We start from the raw sequence: 12,626 nt of genomic DNA on the forward strand, positions 1-12,626 counted from the left end.
CCTCCCAATCATGGTCCTCATCTGTCTGACTCTTAGCAGGACTCCTGGGCTGACTTAACCTCCAGAGAACTGGCCCCCGAGCTTCCTCTCACGCTGCGCGTTGCTGCAGGCCACTGGGTCCAGGGGCGTCAGCATCTGGTCCCCACTCATGGGCACTGGGCTCAGGTCCCAGTCAGTGGTCACACATGTCCCAACATCCCCCTCGTGTGAGGACACTGGCTGATGGGCAGGCTGCGGCACATTTGGTTCATCATCTGTATGCGCAAAGCGACACAAGTGTGGGTAGTAGTTGGGGAGGGGGCATGATGGCAAGAAGGAGGGGGCATTGATATTTTGCAAGTACATGTTGTAAGGCATGTGGGATGAAGTGTTAAGGTTGTCACAGAAAATGGACATCTCATTGTCAGAGTCATGCAGGGGCTCTGCTTGTCCGGTCACTACCAGTGCGACTGCTCTGCCCATGAGGGCAGTCACTCACTCTTCAATGGCTGTGAGATCCTGTAGGTCTGGCTCCCCTCCTCCCATCCACTCCTGCTCTCGCCTGTTGTGGGCAAGCTTGGCCTGCAATGAGCACAAGATGTTGTCTTTGAGTCTGCACCTACTGGTGTGCAACATCTGTCTGTAGTAAGTGAGTCGCTACTGATGTCGCGACATCTCAATGTCTGCATCTCAGACTGCGTGGTAGCTCACAGTGGATGTGTAAAAGGTGTGGTCCGGGCACAAGGAGGTGCAAGTAAGTATGAGGCTGAAGGCCTGTGACCATATATGGAGAGTTAAAAGATCTTGTTGGTATCCTCAGGCTGAGTCAGGAGCTAGAAGGTTAGAGACACTTGGATGGACGGGGCATGTCTGGGAAGGCTATAGAGAGCTTTGAGGGTTTCTACAACAACATAAAGTAGGTGTGGGCAGTGTCAAGCATCGAAGTTCACATGAAGGCATTGCAAGAATAATGTAACAGGTACTCACCCTGACGAGCCTAGTTAGATCATTGAATTTCTTCTGACATTGAGTCGAAGTCCTGTGCACCATGTTGCAGGCAGAGACCTCCCGTTACAGCCTCCTGAAGACTCTGGGGGATGGTCAGAAATGGGGGCCTGCACTCCCACATTCGCCCACTTTGCCTCTCTGCAGGCCTTATCTAGGTAACATTTTCCAAAGTTGTGCGAATGTTCTCACTTTCCGCAGTGTGATGGTTAATGTCCGCAATTGCTTGATTCAAACTCTGTAGCTGTTGAAATCTTGTACTCCATTTCCGCATTTCCTTCTCCCAAATAGCAGCACGATTAGGGTCAAAGTAGGGTTGCTGCAGACTCAGATTCTCAGGATGCCATTTTAAAGTCCTTTGGTCTGTGATCACCATATCAATTTTTATTTAAAAGTCAACTTGCAATTTTTGATGTTTTCGACTGAATTCCATGCCGTTTACGTTCAGAAATGTAAACTCGCAATTGGTGTCTTCGACCAAGTCTGTTGCCCTCTGCATAGGTTTTAACAATTTTCTCTGCTTTATGGGAGAATTGTAACAACATAGAGTAAAGGATGACGGAAATGCTGAATAGTCAGTCGAGAGACCCAGTCCTTCTCTCAGTTCACCCTTCGGAACTACTATAATGTCCTTTCTTGACATTTGCAGTGCTCCAATTTCTATTTCGCATCCTTTAAGATCATGTTCGTAACTCCCACATTTGAGCTTTTCACTGAACATCTCATCAGTTCTGAGACAGCCCTTTCCTGCAGAAACTTTAAATGCTTCTGGACAAGCTTCTCCCACTGCTTTCATCTCTGACTGTTCAGTAACTGCTCTTCGTGCATCTGGGCTGTTGGGTTACTGTCTCTGAAGAGGGGAATCCCCTTCCTCCAGGAGCACCTCAACCTTCATTTGTCCGGCAGACCTTGTGTCAATTACCCGCTGCCCTTCCACACATGCCTCTATAAGGGTATTGTCATTGTAATCCATGTAAAACTGACCTAAGTTGTACACCGTGAGAACACTGACCAGTAGCTGGTGAACTTGTGGGAGACACTCCTAACCTGGACTTTCAGGTATAAAAGGGGAAGCTCCACCCACTTTCTTCACTTCAGTGCTGGCTAATAAAGGTTACTAGTCACAGAGTGACCTTCTCTCAAGTATGGGTCACGTGTGCATTTATACTGTATAGTAAGGACATATTATTGGCGACGAGAAACTGGGATTTAAACCATGCGAGCATGGCCACTAGCAGCACAGACGAGAGGTACTGTGTTGGTGATGATTGGGACGATTTTATTGAGAGACTACAGCAAAGTTTCGTCACCAAGGAATGGCTGGGACAGGATTCGGCCGACAAACGCAGGGCTCATCTCCTGACGGTTTGTGGATCCAGAACGTACTCCCTGATGAAGGACCTTCTAGCGCTAGAGAAGCCGGCGGACAAGACTTTTGAAGAGCTCAGTAAGTTGATCGGGGAACACTTTAAACCGGCGAGCAACATGCACATGGCGAGACACTGGTTTTACACGCACCGGCGGCGAGAAGGGCAAAGCGTTCCAGACTTCGTGGCAGACCGCCGGCAACTGGCGAGCCTATGTAAGTTCCCAGATGCGTGCAGAGCGGAGGTGCTGCGAGACTTTTTTATTGAGGGCATCGGGCACGCTGGGGTTTTCAGGAAACTGATTGAGACCAAAGACTTGACCCTGGAAACGGCGGCTTTGATGGCCCAGACATTTATCTCAGGGGAGGAAGAGACCAGAATGATGTTTGAAAAAAATCTTGGTTTAAATGCAGCAAATGAACAGGGAGTCAACATTGTTAACGCGGCACACAGTTCTCCAGGCAAACGGGGGCAATCGGACATGCCCGAGCATGTAGTCAAATCCAAAGGGGGAATTCAACAGAGACAATGGCTAGCTGAACGGCGATTCATGCCATCGCAAGGGATAAGTAATGGGGCCATCAACACCTGTCAATGGTGCGCTTAAGGAAAGTTACAGAGACAGTCCGAGACGATCGACTGGTAATGGACCTTTTGTTTCCAACAACGGCTCATGTTGGAGGTGTGGAGGCAAACACACAACCAGAGCTTGCAGGTATCAGCAATATACCTGCAGAAACTGCAACGTCAGCAATCACTTGGGGCATATGTGCAGGAAGCCTGCAGCCAGGTTGGTGTACGAGGAGGACGGGCCCGATGTAAGCCCTACGAGGCCAAATAGACACTGGGGGAAATCGCTGGAAGCTGAAGTTCAGTGAGTTCATGTGGAGCACATATACAGTTCATACACCAGGACGCCACCGATAATGATGAAAGTGCTCCTCAATGGCATCCCAGTATCAATGGAGCTAGACACGGGGGCCAGCCAGTCCCTGATGAGTATCAAACAGTTCGACAAGTTGTGGGCGTCCAAGGCCAGGAGGCCAAAATTATTGCCGATTGACGCACAGCTACGGACATATACAAAGGAGATCATTCCGGTGCTAGGCAGCGCCACTTTAGTCATGACCCACAAAAATTCAGAGAACAGGTTGCCACTCTGAATTGTCCCGGGGGACGGTCCCGCACTGCTGGGGAGGAGTTGGCTTGCTGTCATGAACTGGAAATGGGGCGATGTCAATGCAATTTCTTCTGTGGAACGAATATCATGCTTACAGGTCCTGGACAAATTTGACTCACTATTTCAACCCGGCATTGGCACTTTCATGGGGACCAAGGTAGTGATTCACATAAACCCGGACACCAGGCCAGTACACCACAAGGCCAGAGTGGTGCCGTACGTGATGTGGGAAAAGATAGAAGGTGAATTGGATCGTCTGCTGAGGGAAGGCATCATCTCGCCAGTCGAATTCAGTGACTGGGCGAGCCCGATTATGCCGGTGCTCAAGGCGGATGGGTCGGTCAGGATATGTGGTGATTACAAGGCCACCATCAATCGGGTGTCACTCCAAGACCAGTACCCGCTACCGAGATCGGAGGACTTCTTTGACTTCTTTGCAACGCTATTCGGTGGCAAACTTTTTTCAAAATTGGACTTGACCTCAGCTTACATGACCCAGGAGCTGGCAAGTGAGTCGAAGAAGCTGACCACCATCACGACGACACACAAGGCGTTGTTTGAGTACAACAGATGTCCGTTCGGAATTCGCTCAGCAGCCGCGATCTTTCAATGAAATATGGAAAGCCTTCTGAAGTCGATTCCAAGGACGGTGGTTTTTCAAGACTACATCCTCATCATGGGTTGCGATACTGAAGAACACCTCCACAACCTGGAGGAGGTGCTACGTAGACTGGACCGGGTAGGTCTGCGACTGAAAAAGGCAAAGTGCGTCTTCCTAGCTCCAGAGGTAAAATTCCTGGGGATGAGGGTAGCAGCAGACAGGATCTGACCTACTGCGTCCAAAATGGAAGCGATTCAGAGAGCACCCAGACCCCGTAACACGACGGAGCTGCGTTCGTTTCTGGGGCTCCTGAACTATTTTGGTAACTTTCTTCCCAAATTGAGCACGCTGTTAGAGCCGCTACACGTGCTCCTACGCAAAGATCGTGAATGGGTCTGGGGGGACAGCCAGGAAAGGGCTTTTGATAGAGCACGCAATTTGTTATGCTCCAACAATCTGTTAACGCCATATGACCCATGTAAGAAACTTGTTTTAACGTGCGATGCATCGTCCTATGGGGTCGGGTGTGTGTTGCAGCATATTAATGCCAATGGTCAGTTACAGCCGGTAGCTTATGCCTCCAGAAGACTGTCCCAGGCAGATAGGGGCTACGGGATGGTAGAAAAGGAAGCACTTGCATGTGTATATGCAGTAAAAAAAATGCACCAGTACCTGTTTGGCAGGAAATTTGAGCTGGAGACAGATCACAAACCCCTACCGTCCCTTTTGGCCGACAATAAGGCCATAAATGTAAATGCGTCGGCCTGCATACAGAGGTGGGCACTCACGTTAGCCACCTATGACGATACAATTCGGCACAGACCGGGCACTGAAAACTGCGCCGATGCACTCAGCAGGCTCCCACTAGCCACCACCGAGGGGGCAACCGAGCATGCTGCTGAGATGGTCATGGCTGTTGAAGCTTTCGAAAGCGAAGGCTCACCCGTGACAGCCTGTCAGATCAAAATCTGGACAAATAGAGACCCGCTACTGTCTTTAGTCAAGAAATGTGTCCTGAATGGGGACTGGGCAGCCACGTACGGGGCATGCCCTGAGGAATTTAAACCATTTCATAGGCGCAAGGATGAACTCTCGATTCAGGCCGATTGCGTACTATGGGGAAACCGAGTAGTCATGCTCCAGATGGGCAGAGAGGCGTTCATCCAAGAACTCCACCATGAGCACCCGGGCATTGTCATGATGAAGGCAATTGCCAGGTCACACGTTTGGTGGTCAGGGATAGATGCAGACCTGGAACTTTGTGTTCGCAGGTGCAACACGTGTGCCCAGCTGGGCAATGAACCCAGGGAAGCCCCCCTTAGCCTCTGGTCCTGGCCCGCCAAGCCATAGTCACGCATCCATGTGGACTACGCAGATTCTTTCATGGGAAAAATGTTTTTGGTTGTAGTAGACGCCTACTCCAAATGGATCGAGTGTGACATTCTCAATTCAAGCACATCCTCTGCCACGGTAGAAAGTCTACGGGCAATGTTCGCCGCCCATGGTCTACCAGACGTCTTGGTCAGCGACAATGGCCCGTGCTTTACAAGCATTGAATTCCAGGACTTCATGGCTGGAAATGGTATCAACCATGTCAGAACGGCACCGTTCAAGCCGGCCTCAAACGGCCAGGCGGAACGAGCAGTGCAGATAATCAAACAGGGGATGCTCAGAATCCAAGGGGGTTCCCTACAATGCCGCTTATCATGCTTCCTGTTGGCCAATAGATCCCGACCACACTCGCTCATAGGGGTTCCACCCGCAGAGCTGCTAATGAAAAGGGCGCTCAAAACCAGGTTATCCCTTATACACCCCACCATGAAAGAAATTGTTGAGATCAGGCACCGGTCACAATGTGGCTACCATGACAGGAATGCGAGGGCGCGATGTATTGATGTCAATGACCCTGTCTTTGTCCTCAACTACGCTGCAGGGCCTAAATGGCTCGCAGGCACTGTGATTGGGGATAGGTTTCTGGTAGTTAAACTTACCAATGGACAAATCTGCCGCAAACACGTGGATCAAACAAAAAGAAGGTTCAGCAACCCCATAGAAGAAGCAGAAGAAGAACACGATGTAGAGTTCACTCCACCACAGGCGACCGAACACCGGAACCAAGGAGGAGAGCCCAGTCACTGTGGGCAGTCCGGACAGGCCTGAGGCACCGCAAACAGCAGACACTCAGGCCAGCGCCCAACAACTGGAGCCCCAACTCAGGCGCTCTACAAGGGAGTGTAAACCACCAGAGAGACTTAACCTGTGATCCCAATAAGACTTTGGGGGGGGGGAGGTGATTTCATGTATTCAACTGTCATTGTAACCCATGTATAAACTGCCCTAAGTTGTACACTGTGAGAACACTGGCCACTACGTGATGAACTTGTGGAAGACACTCCTAAACTGGACTTTCAGGTATAAAAGGGGAAGCTCCACCCATCTTCTTCACTTCAGTGCTGGCTAATAAAGGTTACTGGTCACAGAGTGACCTTCTCTCAAGTATGGGCCACGTGTGCATTTATACTGTATAGTAAGGACATATTAGGTATGGCCACCCCTATCCTGAAGTAAGGGTCCAAAAGAAACGACGTGTGTGGCTGAGGCGCGGCATCGCTATAGGGATCCTCCCTTACCTGCGGAATCTACCCCCGACCTCAGCAACTGAACCGAGGTATCATTCCTGTCTGTGACTCTAGCTTCTCTTTCCTGATTCTTCAGCTTTTCTTTTAACTTTTCCAATTATTTAGCCAGTCTATCCCTGTCCTCAATCAACTGACGGGTCGGGATCCAGGCACCCCCTGGTTCTGCTCCTTTTATGCAACTCCTCACGGGATTCATCCACTCAGGCCCTTCTGCCTTCCATTGCTGTAACACCTGTCTCAATTACATGACTGGGATACCTGCAGCTCTCTGATACAAGCTTTCTACCCTTGCCAACCATTTATCAAAACTATCATCCCTGCCCCAGGTATCTACTTCCAGAACTACTGAAGGTGGTAGGAGAGTCAAAATGATCTCTCTATGTGTATCAGCCCCGTAATGACTGATAGCAATCCAATTAGGTCCCAAACCTTTTACACAACTGGAATATGCGTTCCCCTGCTTCCCTGGGTCCTTCCCCTGGTAATAGCACAAGCTGCTTTATTAACTGTGGCCCTGAGTGAGCACCAAAGATTGCAGCTATTATTCTACCAAGCAGGGACCTGGAAGTTGTTTCAAAACCTATTACCTTTCCCCGGTGATTCCCTAAAGGTTGCAGAATCATGTGAACCCTCTGTTTCTCTGATATGTTCCCTGACTGCCACCATCCCAGAATATTACACCACCACTGGGCAAACTTATTAAGATCTGGAAGCGGTGCAGGTTCCACTTTACTAAGGATAGCTCTCATGTCCTGTAACTTTACCTCTCCTCGCTCATACCAGGAATCTCCAAAACCACTTAAGGTCGTGTTCCCTTCACGAGCTCCATAGGGTGCAGAGGAATCATGATCCTTCTCTCGCCTTGTCTGCTCAAGTGTGCTTCTCCCACTCTCCGCATTACTGGAAGGTCATGTGTAATGTTGCGAGGTGTTAAGCATCTGAGGAACCGCAGAGGCATCTAACTGCTCCGCCTCTGTACCTAACGTTGCCACGCGAACCACACGGGTTTGAGGCTCCGAAGTCAGAGAAGGCAAAGGAGCTGCGGAAGGGAACAGTGGGCATTCTCCCTGTCCCTTAATCCCCTTTTCAACTCTCAGACCTGGGGAATCTTCCGAATACCACCCGGCTTTATCAATTGCTGTCTCCGCTGGGCAACCTAATACCACCATTTGCTACAGCTTAGATATTCCTTTCTCTAGATCTTGATTACGGTTCTGTTCATCAGCAAGATGCTGATCCAGTGTCAGAACAGTCCTGGCTGCCCCGAGTGCCTGAAATCGCCAGTTCTCTATTTCTTTCCTAGCTGCTGTTAGCTGCTCTGTGAGTTCTGAAACGTCTCTATCTCTAGCCTCAGCCTCTTCTCCTAACTTTTGAACTCCCAGTATTGGACACTGTAACACTAACGCTTTTCTCTTTTTATCATTTTTTAACCCAAACACTTTAATCTTTTTTAACTCGACATTCTCCATTAAGGACTGTTGTGTCTCTCTCCATCCTCCTGTCATTGTGTCCTGCCTTATTCCATAAGGTCCCCCTTTCAACTCAATCCACTCATTAAGAAATGACCGGACCTCATCTGGAATATTCCCTAATCCTCCAATTACTAACTGGAGATCCCTTTAAGTCACGACAACTAAGAGAATGCTCACCCCTCGAACTGATGTGTGGGAAACACTTCTTCGAACAACTCAGCCAACGAACTTTTGAAAATCACGTCGGGGTCACCAATATGTTGTAACGGCTGCCTTGCTCTTTTCGCTTCGTTGCTTTAAACGTCGAATTACACACACACACGGACACCAGTAACACTGGAATCTCGAAAGGTATGTCACTTCTTGGAGAGCTGCCTTTGCAAGCAGAGAGCTGGCTTGTGTTTGGTGGCTCATATGAATGTCTGAATAAAAGACCCGATCCGGCCTTTGGTACAACTGAGTGTGTGCATGTAATTCAACGTTTAAAGCAACGAAGCAAAAAGAGCAAGACAGCCGCGCTCCCACACCATCTATGGATGGTCCCAAGCTTTTGGCCAAATACCTCTGCACACTTTATGTCTAAGAGACCTCTTCTACACAACAAAGTCTATGGAGAACAGTTAACCCAATCATGGATTTACAGCTGAATTTCACTAAACAATTGCAGGGATGCCATGTCCCCACTGATCCACCTGACCAGACCTGGCCATCACACTCATGACTCCCCCTGCTGCTCCTGACACTATCTGTTTTTCACTCCTCGGCTATTCCCAGCTTAAACGAGACAGGTTTTCCTTGTTAAGTAGTTATCTCGTCTGAGAAGGGAACAGTGCAGACTTTCCATTGGAGCCGAAATTGCCCCTTTCCGAAAGGCCCATGGGAGGTGCTAAAGGAGCGATAAGGACTTTTTGCCCAGGGACAGGCAGCAGAAGCGATCTAGCCTGAATTGCCCCCGGGATGGTGGCGGCGAAAGCAAGTTTGTGCTGCGCCCTTTACTTTCTGCCCCGGTCGGCGGTACACAACGCGATGACATCATCGCTGTGCACGCCGACCTTTATCGCCCATGGCCTACCTCTTTACGCCCTCGGAGGAAATTTGCGAGTCGCAAAGCTGTGGTGGCTGGAGTGCCCCACCCGCCCTTAAAGGGGAGGGCCTTGCGCGATGGCCACCATCTTTTTTTTTGTCGGAAGACTTTGCAGTCGGCACGGCAGTGGCAGATGCTGGTTCAGCCGGGCCGCCAACAGGCAGTCCGGCACTCCCTCTTGGGTGCTGGGCCACTGGCCCGGCCGAAACCCTCCGTGGTGGCCCAGTGGGCACCATGGATGTAATGTATGTACATAAGGTCTACCTACCAACAGGGGGCACTACCGTCAGAGATCCTAGGGTCATAGGTACACTCGTGCTGGGCCCGGTATATAACCTGAACTTCACCTTTGTATCTTCATTTCTGGACGCCATTAAAGACTGACCAGGTTACACCTAGTCACTGGCTCACAGTACGGAGTTCATTGTATCATTTCATATACTACAACTGGCGACGAGGAAAATATGAACCCACACAAAAGTATGGTGAGCACAGCACGATCGAGTACTGTTGGAATTCTTGAGAGATTCAATGAGGGAGAGGATTGGGGAGATTTCACGAATCATCTTGATCAGTAATTCGTGGCAAACGACCTAAACAAAGACAAGGATGCAGAGAAGCGCAGGACAGTTCTTCTCACCGTCTGTGGCCCCACGATCTATGCACTCATCAAGAATCCGCTCTCACCCACTCTTCCTACAGAAAAGGATTACAAAGAACTGTGTGCTCTAGTTCGGGAACACCTTAAACCCACGGAAGGAATCCTCATATCCAGATATTGCTTCTATGCGCAGGTTCGCCCAGAAGGCCAGGACGTAGCGGAATTTGTTGCCGACCTGAGACGTCTTGCAGGGCCTTGCAAATTTGGACCTGCGTTGGAAGACATGCTGCGTGACTTTTTCGTGATCGGGATCAACCAAGAGGCGATCTTAAGTAAGCTGCTGGCTGCAGAGACGCCGGACCTCAGCAAGATCATCACCATCGTCCAGGCTTGCATGTCCACACAGAAAAGCATGAAGCAGATATCGCGACAAAACAGGCACTCCATGGCAAGTACTGTGTACAAAATTGTATCGACAGCCGGCAGAGTTGCACATGGCAGGGCCTACTCGACTGTGTCTGCAAGACCCGGAGCCGCTCAAAGTTTGCCATCGAGGGCCTACTCGACTGCGTAAGCGAGAACGGCAGCCGCTCAAAGTTCGCCATCAAGGGCCTACTCGACTGCGTATGTGAGAACAGGAGCTACTCAAAGTTTGCCATCGGGCGCAAATCCGAGCTCAACGTGTTGGTGTTGCGGGGGCAATCACCGACCCCATCAGTGCCGCTTCAGGCAGTATGTATGCAGAGGGTGTGTGAAGATGGGGCATCTTCAGGGGACATGTCCCCAGCAGAGCAAGCGAGCTGTGACACACCACGTGGATGATGATCAATTTAGCATGGATCTGGCGATGCAGCCTGAAGCATTTGAGAGCTCCGAGGAGGAAGTGTATAGCGTATGTGCATTCCTAACAAAGAGCCAACCGATAATGATGGAGCTAAAATTAAACAGCGTGCCGATATCCATAGAATTAGACACGGGTGCGAGTCAATCGATAATGAGCCAGAGGACTTTCGAAAAGTTGTGGGAGACCAAGGCAGAGAGACCCAAGCTGAGTCTGATAAATGCGAAGTTGCGTACCTACACCAAAGAGCTCATGCCAGTGATCGGTAGTGCAGCAGTAAGAATGTCGTACGAGGGAGCGGTTCATGATCTACTGTTATGGATTATCCCGGGCAACGGCCCATCGTTATTCGGCAGGAGTTGGCTCGAGAAAATAAAATGGAAATGGTACGATATCAAAGCTTTGTCATCAGCGGATGATGATTTGTGTGCTCAAGTGCTGAGCAAATTTCCCTCACTGTTTGAACCGGGAATTGGCAGCTTCAAGGTGCAGATTCACCGAGGCCCAGGTGCAAGGCTCATCCATCATAAAGCCAGGGCGGTCCCACACATAATGAGAGAAAAGGTCGAGCTTGAATTGGACAGGCTACAATGCGAGGGGGTTATCTCACCGGTCGAATTTAATGAATGGGCCAGCCCCATTGTTCTGGTGTTAAAGAGCGACGGCACAGTCAGGATTTGTGGAGACTACAAGGTCACGCTCAACCGTGTTTCGAAACAAGATCAGTACCCGCTACCAAAAGCTGATGACCTGTTTGCAACGCTAGCCGGGGGAAAATCGTTCACCAAATTGGATCTAACGTCAGCCTATATGACGCAGGAACTGGTTGAATCATCAAAGAAACTTACATGCATCAACACGCACAAAGGACTGTTTATTTACAACAGGTGCTATTTTGGCATTCGTTCTGCGGCAGCCATATTTCAGAGAAACATGGAGAGCCTATTGAAATCCGTCCCCAGGACCGTGGTATTCCAAGACAACATCCTAGTCATGGGTTGTGACACTGCCAAGCACCAATCTGGAATAGGTTATGCGTCATCTGGACAAAGTGGGACTCAGGCTGAAACGTTCGAAGTGCATTTTCATGGCACCAAAGGTCGAATTCCTTGGACGAAAGATTGCTGCAGATGGAATCAGACCTACAGACGTGAAAACAGAGGCCATCAAAAATGCAGCCAGGCCCCAGAGTGTGATGGAGCTGCGTTCGTTCCTGGGTCTTCTCAACTACTTTGTTAACTTCTTACCCAAATTGAGCACAGTATTAGGGCCTTTGCACAAGCTGCTCAGGAAAGGAGATGACTGGGTGTGGGGTTAACTTCAAGACAGAGTCTTTGAGAAGGCTAGAAATCTGTTGTGTTCCCACAAGCTACTGATACTGTATGACCCATGCATGTGTCTAGTTTTGACCTGTGATGCATCGTCCTATGGGGTCAGTTGTGTACTCCAGCAAGCCAATGAGTCAGGCAAACTACAACTCGAAGCCTGTCGAAGGCAGAAAGAGCCTATGGCATGGTAGAGAAAGAGGCTTTAGCATGTGTTTATTGGGTAAAAAAAATGCACCAGTACCTGTTTGGGCTTCGCTTCGAGCTGGAAACCGATCACAAGCCGCTTACATTGTTGTTCTTGGAACAGAAAGGTATCAATACCAATGCATCGCCCCACATCCAGAGGTGGGCGCTGAGATTATCTGCCTATGATTATGTCATTCGCCATAGACCAGGCACCGACAACTGTGCTGATGCATTGAGCTGGTTACCATTGCCCACACCGGAGGTGGAAACACCAATGCCTGCAGAGCTACTCATGGTCATGGATGCCTTTGAGAGTGAAGGGTCGCCTGTCACTGCTCAACAA

The sequence above is a fragment of the Pristiophorus japonicus genome, chromosome 2 (assembly GCF_044704955.1).
Source record: "Pristiophorus japonicus isolate sPriJap1 chromosome 2, sPriJap1.hap1, whole genome shotgun sequence".
Lineage (NCBI taxonomy): Eukaryota > Metazoa > Chordata > Chondrichthyes > Pristiophoridae > Pristiophorus > Pristiophorus japonicus.